At 35.5% G+C, this 13328-nt stretch overlaps 1 protein-coding gene across 1 annotated transcript in view; it reads left to right on the top strand.

Annotated features, from left to right (window-relative positions):
• The window catches only part of CNTN5 (contactin 5), a 1155131-nt gene that overhangs the window by 785207 nt on the left and 356596 nt on the right, over window positions 1-13328 (top strand). The gene's annotated exons all lie outside the window — the stretch shown is intronic.

Here is a 13328-nt window from a genome sequence, read left to right as displayed (position 1 = left end):
TCAAATAAAACTATAGTATACTTATCATTTTTTTGGCTACTGGAGGTCTTGTAAAAGTCATGACTAGGTAAGTACTTTATGGAGTTTGGAGTAACATGATAGTAAATTGTGCTCAGGTTAATTATAGTCCCTTTTGCCAACTCAAAGCTAATTATATCATTTTGTTTGAGTCCTATAATTTAAAATGAGTACCTATTTGTGCCTCAGTATAGCAGTGTCCAGCATCTGAGAGAGAAAGAGTGTCAATGTCTATTTCTATCTGAGAAATAATGAAGACCTTAGAGTTAACAATTGAAAAGAGAATTCAGGGTCCTGGCATCTCAATAATTTTTCTTCTTTTTTTTTTTTTTTTTAGTGTGAATGCCACACTTGTTTTTAGGTTGTACTATTGGTCTAAAAAAGGGGTCCAATTTTGTCCCACCATAGATAATTCTTATCATAAATTACAATAGGACCTTGTTCAATTTTCTTAAGAGTTTCTGACCTTTACCTGATCCTCCTCCTAATGTTTTTAATGGAAAGAAAAGTACATTATATTTCAAAAAGAAAACATTTGAAACAATTTTGTTTTGAAATTATTGGTAGTAATAATTTCTGAGTTGCACCTACTTAAATCTTACATGTCATTTCAGTTACTCCATTCCTTCTGTGATTTTTACTGGAGACTTTCCAGGAAAAAGATCTAGTCTCACCTGCATGTGATTTGAGATCTAGATTCTTTCAAGACAATGTGTTTTAACTCTTTCCTTATAGATAAGACAAAATAATTTTAACAAGTTTAGGAAAATCCTATAGCATTAATATATGTCATGTCTAATGGGTTATTAGGCAGATTTTGTTTGAAAAGCGGTGTTAGATGAATAATTACTATGGATAAAAAAAAGGAGGCTGAGCAAGAGGAGAAACCAATAGGCTCCTCAGAGGATGAAAGTATTCATTGGCAGACTTTATAGGAATGAACAACATGAAGTGACTCATGTGGGAAAAAGCAAGATTTTCTGAGATATAATTTATACTGCAAGGCTGTTGGAACATGTTTTAAAAAGAAGTTAAATGGCAGAGGATGATATAAGAAATAAGACTGCAAGCCTACATACACATATACAGATTATCCAATTTGCAAAGAAAACTATATAGAAAAGATTTCCAGTGGGAAAGAAATAGTATAATGAATTGCATACATGGTAAGTGTAAGATAAAAATATGTATTAGTAATTGATTAAATAAAAATGTGATTTCAGGTTGAGACTATAAGAGAAAAGCCAGATGATTGCTGTTGTAGATAAGTCCTAAGAAATATTAGACTGATTATATAATTTAAGATTGCAGGACAGGTTGTATTCTACTAAGTACTCATTGCTATGTCAAATTATCTATTCAAACATCAGTGTTATTACAACAAAGTTTTAAGGGAGATATGCATGACCCAGTATAGCTCAGCATTCAGGCCAATGTCTAACACTTACCAGATGCATAGTTACCCTGATCAGCCAAATCCTACACATCTTTACCTTTGTTGAATATTCCTTCAAGATTCTGGCTCCAATGGAAACTTTTATATTCCCTGAAGCTATAGCTTTCCTGCAGACTTTTATAGTTATGGCTGTTTATTCTCTCAAATTGTATGTGCATTTTGAGTTTGGAACATATATATCTCCTTTCTCCTCATTGCCCATTCTCTGTTATTTCTCTTTGCAAACCCTCAGTTTTGAATTTCAAGCCATCAGACTCTACTCTTCCTTGTTGCAGTCATCAACACACTCCCTGCTCATTCCCTTTATTCCTTGAGATTTTTCTCCATCCACTCTTTCAGCTGATAACCATTTTATTGTGAAAGGAAAGCAATTAGAAAATAACGCCCACAGCCCACAACCTTCTTCACCAAATCACACACTCATTAGCTTCTGTACTGACAGGCTCTAGTTTCCCCTTTTTAATATAGAGACATTATTGTGCTTCTAAGGGTAATTCCTAAACTTGTGGCCTGTAGTTCTTTTTCTCCTCCTCCTCCTCCTCCTCCTCCTCCTCCTCCTCCTCCTCCTCCTCCTCCTCCTCCTCCTCCTCCTCCTCCTCCTTTTCTTCCCCCGCCTTCTCCTCCTTCTTCTTTTTACCTAGCTAAAGAAGTCACTTCAGTAAATCTCTCTTCTGCATCTTTACCAGAGACTGTTTATTCCCTTCTGGATCATTCTCAACATCATGCAACATTACTTCCCTTCCTCCACCTGAAAACACAACAAAGCAAAGCTCTCTTGACTCATGTCCTCTTTCAGCTATTACCTAATTTTTTTTCTGCTCCTCTTCATATCAAAACTCTTCAAAAGCTTAGTCTGTGCATATGCTATCTAGTCCCTCTCCTCTAATTCTGTCTTTCTGTCTCTTTCTGGTATCTCTCTGATTCCTGTTCCCTGTTTCTTTCTCTCTCTTTTTAACAGATTGAGGTGAAATGTGATTCATATTATCCACATAGAAAAATAAAATGTGGCATTTTATAGTTTTGCCAAAGGAACAAACTGAAACCTGGAGTATTGAATTTACTAGTAGAGACCACAACCATATTGAGACATAGTGCTTTAATTTTAATGCCTTACTTAATCAATTAAAAGGAAAAAATTTAAAGTGTCTTGGAGAAGTTGAGTCAAAAATTCTTGCTGAAGAGGCAGAGTAAGTGTAGAAAGAATAATCCAGGACTACTCAGTGAAAGAGCATTGGGTTTGATACCTGCTGTGGCACCTATTAGCTATGACCTCAATAACGGCCTTTGATTTAGTGAGGTGAGATTGTATTTTGTGACATGAGCAAATAACATGTACATACTAGAAATCTACCACCCAGATTTCTGTCTCATCTAAATAGTCATATAGATCACCATCTTATCATCACATACCTATTTAATTGATGCATTATTTTATTTTGTTTCCCATTTTTGTTTTGCTTCCTTCTTTCAAGTCATAATTAGCTTATCTTATTTTATCAGATATTTATTATGTGAAGTGTTGGAAGTAAAAGTTTACTAATATTTTTTATCTCCCCTAGTAAATTAAAAATTTATAAATTAATGATTTCAGAGAGGAAGGTAGAGGGAGTGAGAGATAGAAACATCAATGAGAGAGAATCATTGATTGGCTGCCTCCCGCATGCCCCTTCCTGGGGATGGAACCCACAATTCAGGCATGTGCCCTGACTGGGAATTGAACTGTGACCTCCTGGTTCATAGGTTGACACTCAGCCACTGAGCAACAGTGGCTGAGCAGATTATAAATTCTTTATGGGTACAAAACTTGCCACAACTTACTTATATCCCCAATGCTTAGCACAGTTCTTGACACTTGGTAGGTATTCACTTACTGCATGTTAAAGAACTGACTGAATGTGCTGATTCTAACAGTTAAGTTTTACAGGGTTTTAGATACTTCCTATTATCCTCCTGGTATCAGTTTATTGCAACCCATATTTATTACAGATATTTGGGTCACCTAATATTACATTCAAATATTACAATTTCAAAGTATAACAGCTACTATGATTCAGAGGTAACTATGAAATTATAATTAGTTTATACATCAGAGAATATTAAATAATATTCAGAAATCACCCCAAAATCTATTTTCTCATTACCTCAAATGGATGTGTACAGTGAACAATTTTCTGTGAATAAAAACAAAAGCTAGAATTGTCTTTTTTGCTAAATTTTTCTGTTTACTTCCCAAGAGATCTTATTAATTCCTGTCACTAACATCTGTGAATGAATGCATCTTGATTGGATACTGAGGACTTATTCATGTACCAGGAAATAAATATATTTTTCTAAAGTATTAATCACATCTGCTCAAGATTATTTTGGTTGCTAAAAAAACACCTGTGTCAGTCAAGTGATTTTGAAATTCAAGGTTATACTATAAAGAATATCTGTGTGGAAATGTACAAATAATCCCGATAAAACTATAACCATATAAAGCATTATTTTATGGTTTAGAGGTTATCATCACAGATACTTTGAAAAAAAGAAGTCAGTAACTACATTTTACTTTAAACATGTTTTGGTCCTATTTTGTGCAGAAACATAAATCTACTGGTAAGAGACACATTGAAGTTGGACTTAAAATGTACAAAATATTATGTTCTAGTTAAAAATATATATATGACTATACCACTGTACAATATAATAATCATATTTTCACAATTAGTATGCTATGTAATTCTTGAAAACTATATGAGACTTAGAGATTATTATGATGCCTGTTGTATTGATGAAGAATCTAAGCTTTAGAAAGATTAAATAAAACACTGAAGCTCTCATACTTAGCAAATGATGGAACCAGGGTTTCAATCTTTGATGTATTTTATACCATACTAGAGGCCCGTTGCATGAAGATTCATGCAAGAATAGGCTTTCCTTCACCTGGCTGCTGGCACCGGTTTTCCTTTGGCACCCAGGACCCAGGCCTTTGCTCTGGCCAGCTGGGGAACGTGCAGTCTTTGTTCCCAGCCAGCTGGGAGTTTGCAGCCTTCACTCCCAGCCTGAGCACCACTCCTGTAGCTCCCTCCACCCCACCCTCCTCCTCATAGCAGGCATCCCACCCCTCCTGGCCGCTCCGTGCCTGCATATGCAAATTAACCCACAATCTTTGTTGGGTTAATTTGCATACTCACTCCTGATTGGCTGGTGGGCGTCACAGAGGTGCCGTCAATTTGCATCTTCCTCTTTTATTAGTGTAGATAAGGTTCATTTTGGTTAAAGCTTTACTAAAATTTTTATAGCATGAATATAAAGAAGACTTTTTTAACAATGGAATTATAGACTTCTCAAAAACAATGCTTATTTTATTATTATATCAAATGTTTTACTTATCTTTTTATTCAATAAATTTTTACTGAGTGCCTATTCTCTTTTAACTAATGAGTTTAGGCTGTTTATATTTATTTCTACTATCTTAATTTGAACTAGTAACCCCGTTTTTTCTATAATTCATTTGCCCTCTTTTCATATTCACTATCATTTTTTAATTGTATTTTTTCTTTCTACTCATTTCAAAATTATCTATTTTATTTCTGTTATTTTAGAAATTATACATAACATCATAATGTGGCTACATGACATCATTTGATCACTTTAAATTTTATTGCTCTTGGTAATTAATTGATCTATTTATTCATTGTCAAATAGAATTTGAAGAAGAAAAGGAACTCAAGTTTATGGCTCTGTGATTATTTCCTATTAACTAAGAAATAAAGTTCATTTAGAACAAAATAAGACTAGTTGAATTATGGATACCTATAGTTATGACAGAAAATTGAATAGTTACATTTGAAGTCTAGAAAAGGAATATGAGCAAAATATTATGACTTTAGGCATAATCAGCATAAGATTGTTAGGGATTTTTTTTCAGGGATACTGTTTACAGTAAGAACAGCATATACTTTTATTTCTGTACTAAATAGTGGAGGGAAAAAGAACTAGTTGTTTAGTTTCTATGATAAACAATTTAAATAACTTCCAGTTACTAGAAGAATTTGTGCATTCATGTGGCATAGTTTAGGGATATTTCAAATCTACATTGAAATTACTAATATCTACAAGCTTACATTTTTTCCTCCAAATGGTTGTACATTTAAGTTACTTGCTAAGATGCAAATGATTCATGGACTAAGGATTTTATTACTGTAGTTCTCAAACATTCAAGGTCTAGAAGCCTGAAAGGTTAATGCATCTCATAGATGCTCAGGAGCACCAGGCACTCTAAGGTTGTGGTCATATCCTCAAGAGGAAATAGCCAGAATTATTCTTTGGCATCTCTGTTATTTGCAGAAAACAAGGTACAAAAAGAGCATAAAAGATGCAAAAGCTGTCCCAACAAACTTGACTATAAATAGGAGAAACACATAAAGCAACTCATTGCCAGAGAAAAAGAATAAAATATAAGAAACAAATTTCAAAAATATTTTATCATTTTTTAAAATTCTACTGACCTGACACCTAATTTACATAAACTGTTCTCAATTCTAACAGCCGAGTATCTTTTTGCCTTGGTGATCTTGTGAAGTTATGTGGTATTGAGTCCCAAGCAAAAGAAATTCCCAGTCTTTGATACATTTGATTCCCTACAAATTAAAAACCATAGACACAGGTCCATCTAGCTCTCTGAAACATGCTTTGCAAGCCAACCAGTCCCTTTACCATCACTTCTTCAATCACCGAACCATAGTGGCACCCTTGTCACTCAGGGGAATACCAGTTAGTGCTGAATGGATACTGGTCTCAAAGTAAAGGAGAATAAAACCATAATAATTGGTTATATAGTAAGAACCAAGAAAACTGGATTAAGGGCAATATGTAAAAATGTACAGACGAAACATTTTATTTCTGCATATATATTTTGAGCCATCATTGAACATAGTAGAATGTACAAAGTAATGATCTATATAGCAAATCTCCTGTGCTTAAACACACTGCAAATACAGTATATTGAACTTGGTTGTCTCTTTCACAATTCCTCTAATATATCTGTTTGTTTTTTTTCAATTTAGAAAAATATTCAAACAGCAGTGGACACTGGAGGACTAATAACCCTGGTCCTGTCCCAGATGCTAAACCTTAGCAGCCCCTCATTGCCCATAGCCCTGGGACTCCTCCTCTGTGAAGTATTGGTTAAAATAGAGCTAAGGAGGCATTCAAGTTTCATGTATAAGCTATAACACTCAGCTGAGACATTTTATACTAAAAAAAACCCAGAATTTTTGTTTTCTTTAGAGTGAAAATATTTTTACCTCAACCTAATGTAAAACAGGGAGACAGGTTCACAAGCCTCAAATCCACTGTAGATCCAGGTTCTGTATAACTCAACAAATCCAGAGAATACAAGTAGGTGGTCCCTGAAACAATGTGAATGTGATAAGGGATACTACATAGTCTCTGCTTCTAAATAGTATACTAAACTATTCATAATATGTCACCTGGAATTTCGACTCAGAGAGCCAGGGATTCCTATCCTGACTCTGACACTTAATTGGCTTTGTTGGTTAAATTAAGCCTGATCTTTTCTGTAAAGAAAGAGCAATAAAAACTACCTCACAGGACTGTTGTAAAAATGAAGAGATCATTTATGTAAAGCAATTAGCCTGATGCTTAGAGGATAGTAAGTATTAAATTCAATTTTTCTTGAAGATTTATCTTCAAGAATCCTCTTTAAAATGCTTGTGAGAAAGGTGACACCTTCAATTATTAGCTGCTAACATTAATTACCAGTTGGCAGGTATTAGTTGCCATCAAACTGACAAGGCAATTAGAAGATGAGTGGCACTTGGAAATGTGAAGCTGAGGGTTTTCGATGGGAAATGGATCAGAGAAAAGAAAAATAAAACCAGACAGGGCACCAGGTATCATTGCTCTCTTCAGGGGTTTCCTCATCCTAGAATAGTTGGTACCAGGAATTATTCTCATAGAACAGATCTCTATAAAATGGGAACCAAAATTTTACAAAGATGAGAACAAAGCATTCAGTTGATATTCTTTTTTCTTCAAAAATGAAATTTTACATCACAAAATCTAAGCCTCATAACTTAAAATTATTTAATAACTGCAACTATGAGGAAAAAAAAACCTCAAGAAGTAGTTTTGCATCCCTTTTCCTATAAAATAGTAAGATAGTGTGACACTCCCTGCTTCAACCTTTGTGCCAAGATAACAAAAAGTAATTGTCCCAGAAATATCTGAGTTCAGCAATTTTCCCAAGGTCTTTCTTAATTATTTGATGTCTAATTCTTACATGTCAAATCAGGTATGATCCACATGCTTGTAGTTACTGGTCACTTGATTTGATCTCTGTTGGTAACTATGCTCTAAAGATCTCAGCCATGTTCCACATTTGGCTTTATTAAATTCATGAAATCCACAATTTTGCAATATTTGCAGGTTACTTGGCAATTTTAAAAATGATTAATTAATTTGTCATTATAGCCATCTGATCATAATTTTGGTTCCTTAAAAAATGTTGTAATCACATGGACATGGGTTAAATTATTAGGACACAGAGAACTCTGTTGTTCAATTCTGAGTAGGTTCAGCCATCTCACTAGACTAAAGAGAAGAAAAGAAAACCAATATTTTAATTTTCAAAAGAGCATCTTCTTTCATCTTTATTTCTGCTTTTATAAGTTTATTATTATATCTGATGTTATGTAAATGAGAATATTGAAACTCCAAGAGAAACTTGTCTAAAGTCCCACATCTAATAAATAAAATGACAAAGATTCAGTCATGTGTAATTCCAATTCCAGTGTCCTTTTGACAATATCATATGGTCTTTCCACATTATTCTGAAATTTTATTGAAAATTCCTACTTTGTGGAAATATAGGCACTGGTCAATATATTTATTCCATCAATTCAAATGAATAAGTAATTTCATCAATTACTTTTGTTGACTCGACCAAATTGTTAACTGAATTGAACATTTAGCACTGCCAAAATCAAGTATGTAAATAATATATGAAAGTAAATAATGTGTATGTAGAAATTTTATTATTTTTACCAAATAGAATAATACAGTACTCATATCTCTATCTCAACAATTGCTTAGAAGTCAGACAGGATAGGTGAGAATGCAAGAAGAGTGAATGAAATGATAGAGAAATAAATAATTTATTTTTATTATGGATGTTTTTCTACGGAAGTAAAAAAAAAAGTAATGCAATTTTTATATCCTTGAATTACCCAGAAAATGACTGTCTTATCACAAGCTTTGCTTCAGATGCACTTTGTCATAATATGTTCTCTAGGTGTCACTGGAAAGAAAAACTCAATGTGTTTTGAAGTATTTGATTTTTTAACTATATCTGGTAAAATTTAGACATAGAAAGCCAGATATAACAAAGTAAACACTTCAACCTGGAGGTTGTTTTAGACTATTTAGACAGGGCAGATGAGAAAAGAGACCATTGCTATAACCTGCTTTGCATTTCTTACATTTATTTGGGATTTCTGCATAGATTTCAACATTTCTGCTCAGGTTTATTTAATTATCATTGTTTGTTTGATTGGATTTGATCACATATTTTAAACTATTTTAACATAATCTATTTTCCCCTTGTTATGAGATATTTATTCTACACCAAACAATGTGGAAATAGTGGGCCAGAAAAACAAGCTGCTTACTCCTTGGGTTATTTAATGGCTCACATTACCTGGAATAACTAGTATTTTTATGTTATGTTGATATGAGTCCCCGCTTTCATTTGATTGAACAACCGGTCAAATTAGTGTAGTAAAATGCAGCTAAATTATATTGAATTGATGAAGTTATAGATTAAAAGGCCTCACATTTTCTGAAAAATTGAATGCACCTCTCTTTTCATATGCTATGGCATACCAAAGAAATTATATCTTTGTGTTGACTCTGACCAAATAAGGAAAGATAGTAAAAAGAAACACACCCATAATGGAGCAGATAGTTCAGTGTGAATCCCAATTATACCATTTACTCAAATGTTGACTCAGGTGACAAGGAATAAAACTTATCTTAGCCTCGGTTTCTACCCTTGAAAAGTGGGATCAATACTAGTAAGAGCCTGGAACTTACACAATACTTTAAAATGATATATTCCTATTTTTTTCCAAACTTACCGGGTAATTAAATCGTACAATTGATATTGAGAAAAATAGACAGCAATCACATTGATTCAAAAAAGAAAAGCCAAGGAAAGCAAACAGCAGGTGCTGGCTTTAAATGAAAATTGGTTAGCACAGAAAATAATGAAATCTATAATGCCCCAGTCCAGTTCTTTGCTTTCATCTCTAAGAAATTGTACTAGTCTTTGTCCATGTTGTATTTAATTCACTGAACCAAGCACCATCTCATCAAAGCTAAAGTCTTCTCAATTGGGGGTCAGCAAATTTCCTCTGTAAATTGCCAAATAATAAGTAAGTTTTAACTTTGTGGGCCATAGGCGCTCTACCACAGTTACTCAGCTCTGCTTCTGTAGCGTAAAAGTAGACATAGAAAATACAAAAATGAATGAGGGTGCCTCTGTTGTAACACAGCATTACTAGCATTTATGGACAGAGGCATTTGAATTCCATATGCTTTTCATTCATCTTTTGAATTTTTAAACTATTTAAATATGTAAAATCCTTTTCTAGCTCATAGTCTATTAAGAAGCAGGCAGCCAACGAAAACTCTCTTCCTAGGCCTATTTTTTTAAAGAGGCTTTCTTGTTGAGATTATTTTTCTCCTAATTCTTCATGACCCTTCCCCCTTTATATTATATTTATGTTGGGATGGAGCAGGAACTAAATATACCTTATTTAGCATGTTTTGGTTGCATATGACAGAAATTTATCTGAAAATAGCTTAAGCTGAATCCAAACATGGAATGAATTGGCTCTTGACTGATTTATTAAAGGAAGAATAGCGTAAGTATTTAAGTCTTGGGCTCTGGGGTTAGAAAGATTCAACTCTGTTACTTTCCAGAAGTGTGACCTTGGAGAAATAATATAGCTTGCTCTTACAATAATTCCTTATTTTCAAAAGTTTTTCTGTATGTGATAGTTTAAGAGATTCAATGAGATAATACATGTAAAATGTTTAAATAGTGCCAGCTGTGTAGACAATATTTCATAACTTAGTGATTTTGAGGATACACCCTTTATCTTTTTATTATTAAGTAAGAAAGAATGTAGCCTTCTCTACACTATCCCTTATCAGCATTCTTAAGTGCCTATAAACAAGTTTCATTCTCTTGTCTAATTCCTATCACATACTCCACCACTTCGTGCCAGTCATTTATGCATCTTATCTCTTCCTTGATATAGGCTGCTGAGGCAGTCTTTGCATCTTTGTACCTTTCATATGCTCATTAACACAGTGTTGATGTATTATGTAGTCAAAAGATACTGCTAATTAATCTTCTTAAACCAGTTTATAAGGCTGGCGCAACAAACAGAGCTAAAATAACTCATTTCGTTTTTATTTTTCAGAAGATAATATTCTTTTTATTTTACTTTCAAGAAAATAAATGTAGTGATGTAATTATTTAATAATGCTTAATATAAATCTTACTGTAAATAAAAAAGTTAAAATGCCTTCATTTAGGAATTTTAATTAATGCTCTAAATGGAAAATTAATATTTGAGTCATTAATACTTTTAACTATTTTGTATAGCAACTTAAATATGGATTTAAAAAAATATATACTATATTTTTATTGCTTTCAGAGAGATAGATAAAGGGAGAGAGAGATAGAAACATCAATAATGAGACAGAATCATTGATTGGCTGCCTCCTGCATGCCCCATACTGAGGATCAAGCCCAAAACCCAGGCATGTGCCCTGACAGGGAATTGAACCATGACCTCCTGTTTCATAGGTCAATGCTTAACTACTGAGCCATGCCAGCCAGGCAATTATAGATTATTTTTAATTAACTTTATAAAAAGTATAATTAACAAATAGTGAACATCAGCAATTTTGTGTACAATTCAGTGAGTTTTGAAAATAAAGAATATAGTTGTATAATTACAATGATAATTATGACATAGAAAATTTTCATCACAAGAAATTCCCTAGTTCTTCTTTTTAACCAATTTCCTCCCTCTTGGCATCCATTGATCTGCTTTCTGTTCTTAAATTTTGTCTTCACCATAAATTCTTTTAAAGGAAATCATACAGCAATCAAAAGCTGTTTTGAGCCCTAGCCAGGTTTGCTTAGTGGATAGAGCATCAGCCTGCTGACTGAAGGGTCCCGGGTTTGATTCCAGTCAAGGGCACATGCCTGGATTACAGGCTAGATCCCCAATAGGGAGCATGCAGGAGGCAGCCAATCAATGATTCTTTCTCATCATTGATGTTTTATCTCTCTCTCCCTCCCCGTTCCTCTCTGAAATCAATAAAAATATGTTTTCTTTTTTAAAAAAAGATGTTTTGAGACTGGCTTTTTACACTTGGAGTAATATTTTTGATATTCATTCATGCTACTGAGTCCACAGATAGCTCCTTTTGATTGCTGAATAGTATTCTATTGTCTTAATATTGTCGCCAGTTTGTTTATCCATTCACCATATGATGATAATGGGCTGCTCTAAAATTCAGATAACTATGAATAATGGTTTAAACAGAATTAATAATAATCTATTGTTAACGGGAAAACCCTGGGTAGGCTCGGGCTGCCTGTCGCAATCTCCAATTAGGAAGGCAGGGTTGAATCATATAAGGCTTACTGAGAAGGCCAGCCAATCAAGAAGACAGGGAACTTACAAGCTTCCAACACCTGTCCTGCAGCAAGGTGCAGTGGACAGGATTATAAAGGGGAAGGGGTGAGTGTGAGGCCTGGAGTCCTGGAGGTTCACAGAATTCAGCTATTGTTCTTGGTCATTAGGTGATGAGATGATATCTTGGCTCCTGGTGGGATCAGCCTGATCATGCTTAACAGTTCTGCTTGCTTGCTAGGTTCCGCAGCTGAATCACCTCCTCAATCACTTTCTTTGGGATCAAAGGGAGTATGCACGTGCACTGGCCTGAGAAATGAAACTTAGAAAAGATAAGAACTTAACTCTCTAGCCTATCTAAGATAAAAGGGAAATATGCAAATTGACCATCACTCCAACACACAAGATGGCTGCCCCCATGTGGACACAAGATGGCTGCCACAAGATGGCCAGCAGGGGAAGGCAGTTGGGAGGGACCAGGCCTGCAGGGGAGGGCAGTTGGGAGGGACCCAGGCCTGCAGGGGAGGGCAGTTAGGGGTGACCAAGCCTTAAGGGGAGGACAGTTGGGGGGGACCAGGCCTGCAGGGGAGGGAAGTTGGGGGGGACCAGGCCTGCAGGGGAGGGCAGTTGTGGGCCACCAGGAAAGCAGGGGAGAGCAGTTAGGGGAACCAGGCCTGCAGGGGAGGGCAGTTGGGGGGAACCAGGCCAGCAGGGGAGGGCAGTTAGAGGTGACCAGGCCTGCAGGGGAGGGCAGTTGGGGGGGACCATGCCTGAAGGGTAGGGCCATTGGGGGGGACCAGGACTGCAGGGGAGGGCAATTAGGGGCAACAAGGCTGGCAAGGGAGGGCAGTTAGGGGTGACCAGGCCGGCAGTGGAGGGCAATTAGGGGCAATCAGGCTGGCAGGGGAGTGGTTAGGAGTTGATCAGGCTGGCAGGCAGAAGCAGTTAGGGTCAATCAGGCAGGCAGGCAAGCAAGCGGTTGGAAGCCAGAAGTCCTGGATTGTGAGAGGGATGTCCCATATTGGAGAGGGTGCAGGCTGGGCTGAGGGACACATACACCCCCCTCCCCTGTGCATGAATTTCGTGTACTGGGCCTCTAGTTCCTATATAAGAAACTTAACCCTCTATTT

The sequence above is a fragment of the Plecotus auritus genome (genome assembly GCF_963455305.1).
Source record: "Plecotus auritus genome assembly, chromosome: 9".
NCBI classification, from domain to species: domain Eukaryota; kingdom Metazoa; phylum Chordata; class Mammalia; order Chiroptera; family Vespertilionidae; genus Plecotus; species Plecotus auritus.
Note: the sequence above shows the minus strand (reverse complement) of the source record. Positions and strands in the feature narration are given on the sequence as shown.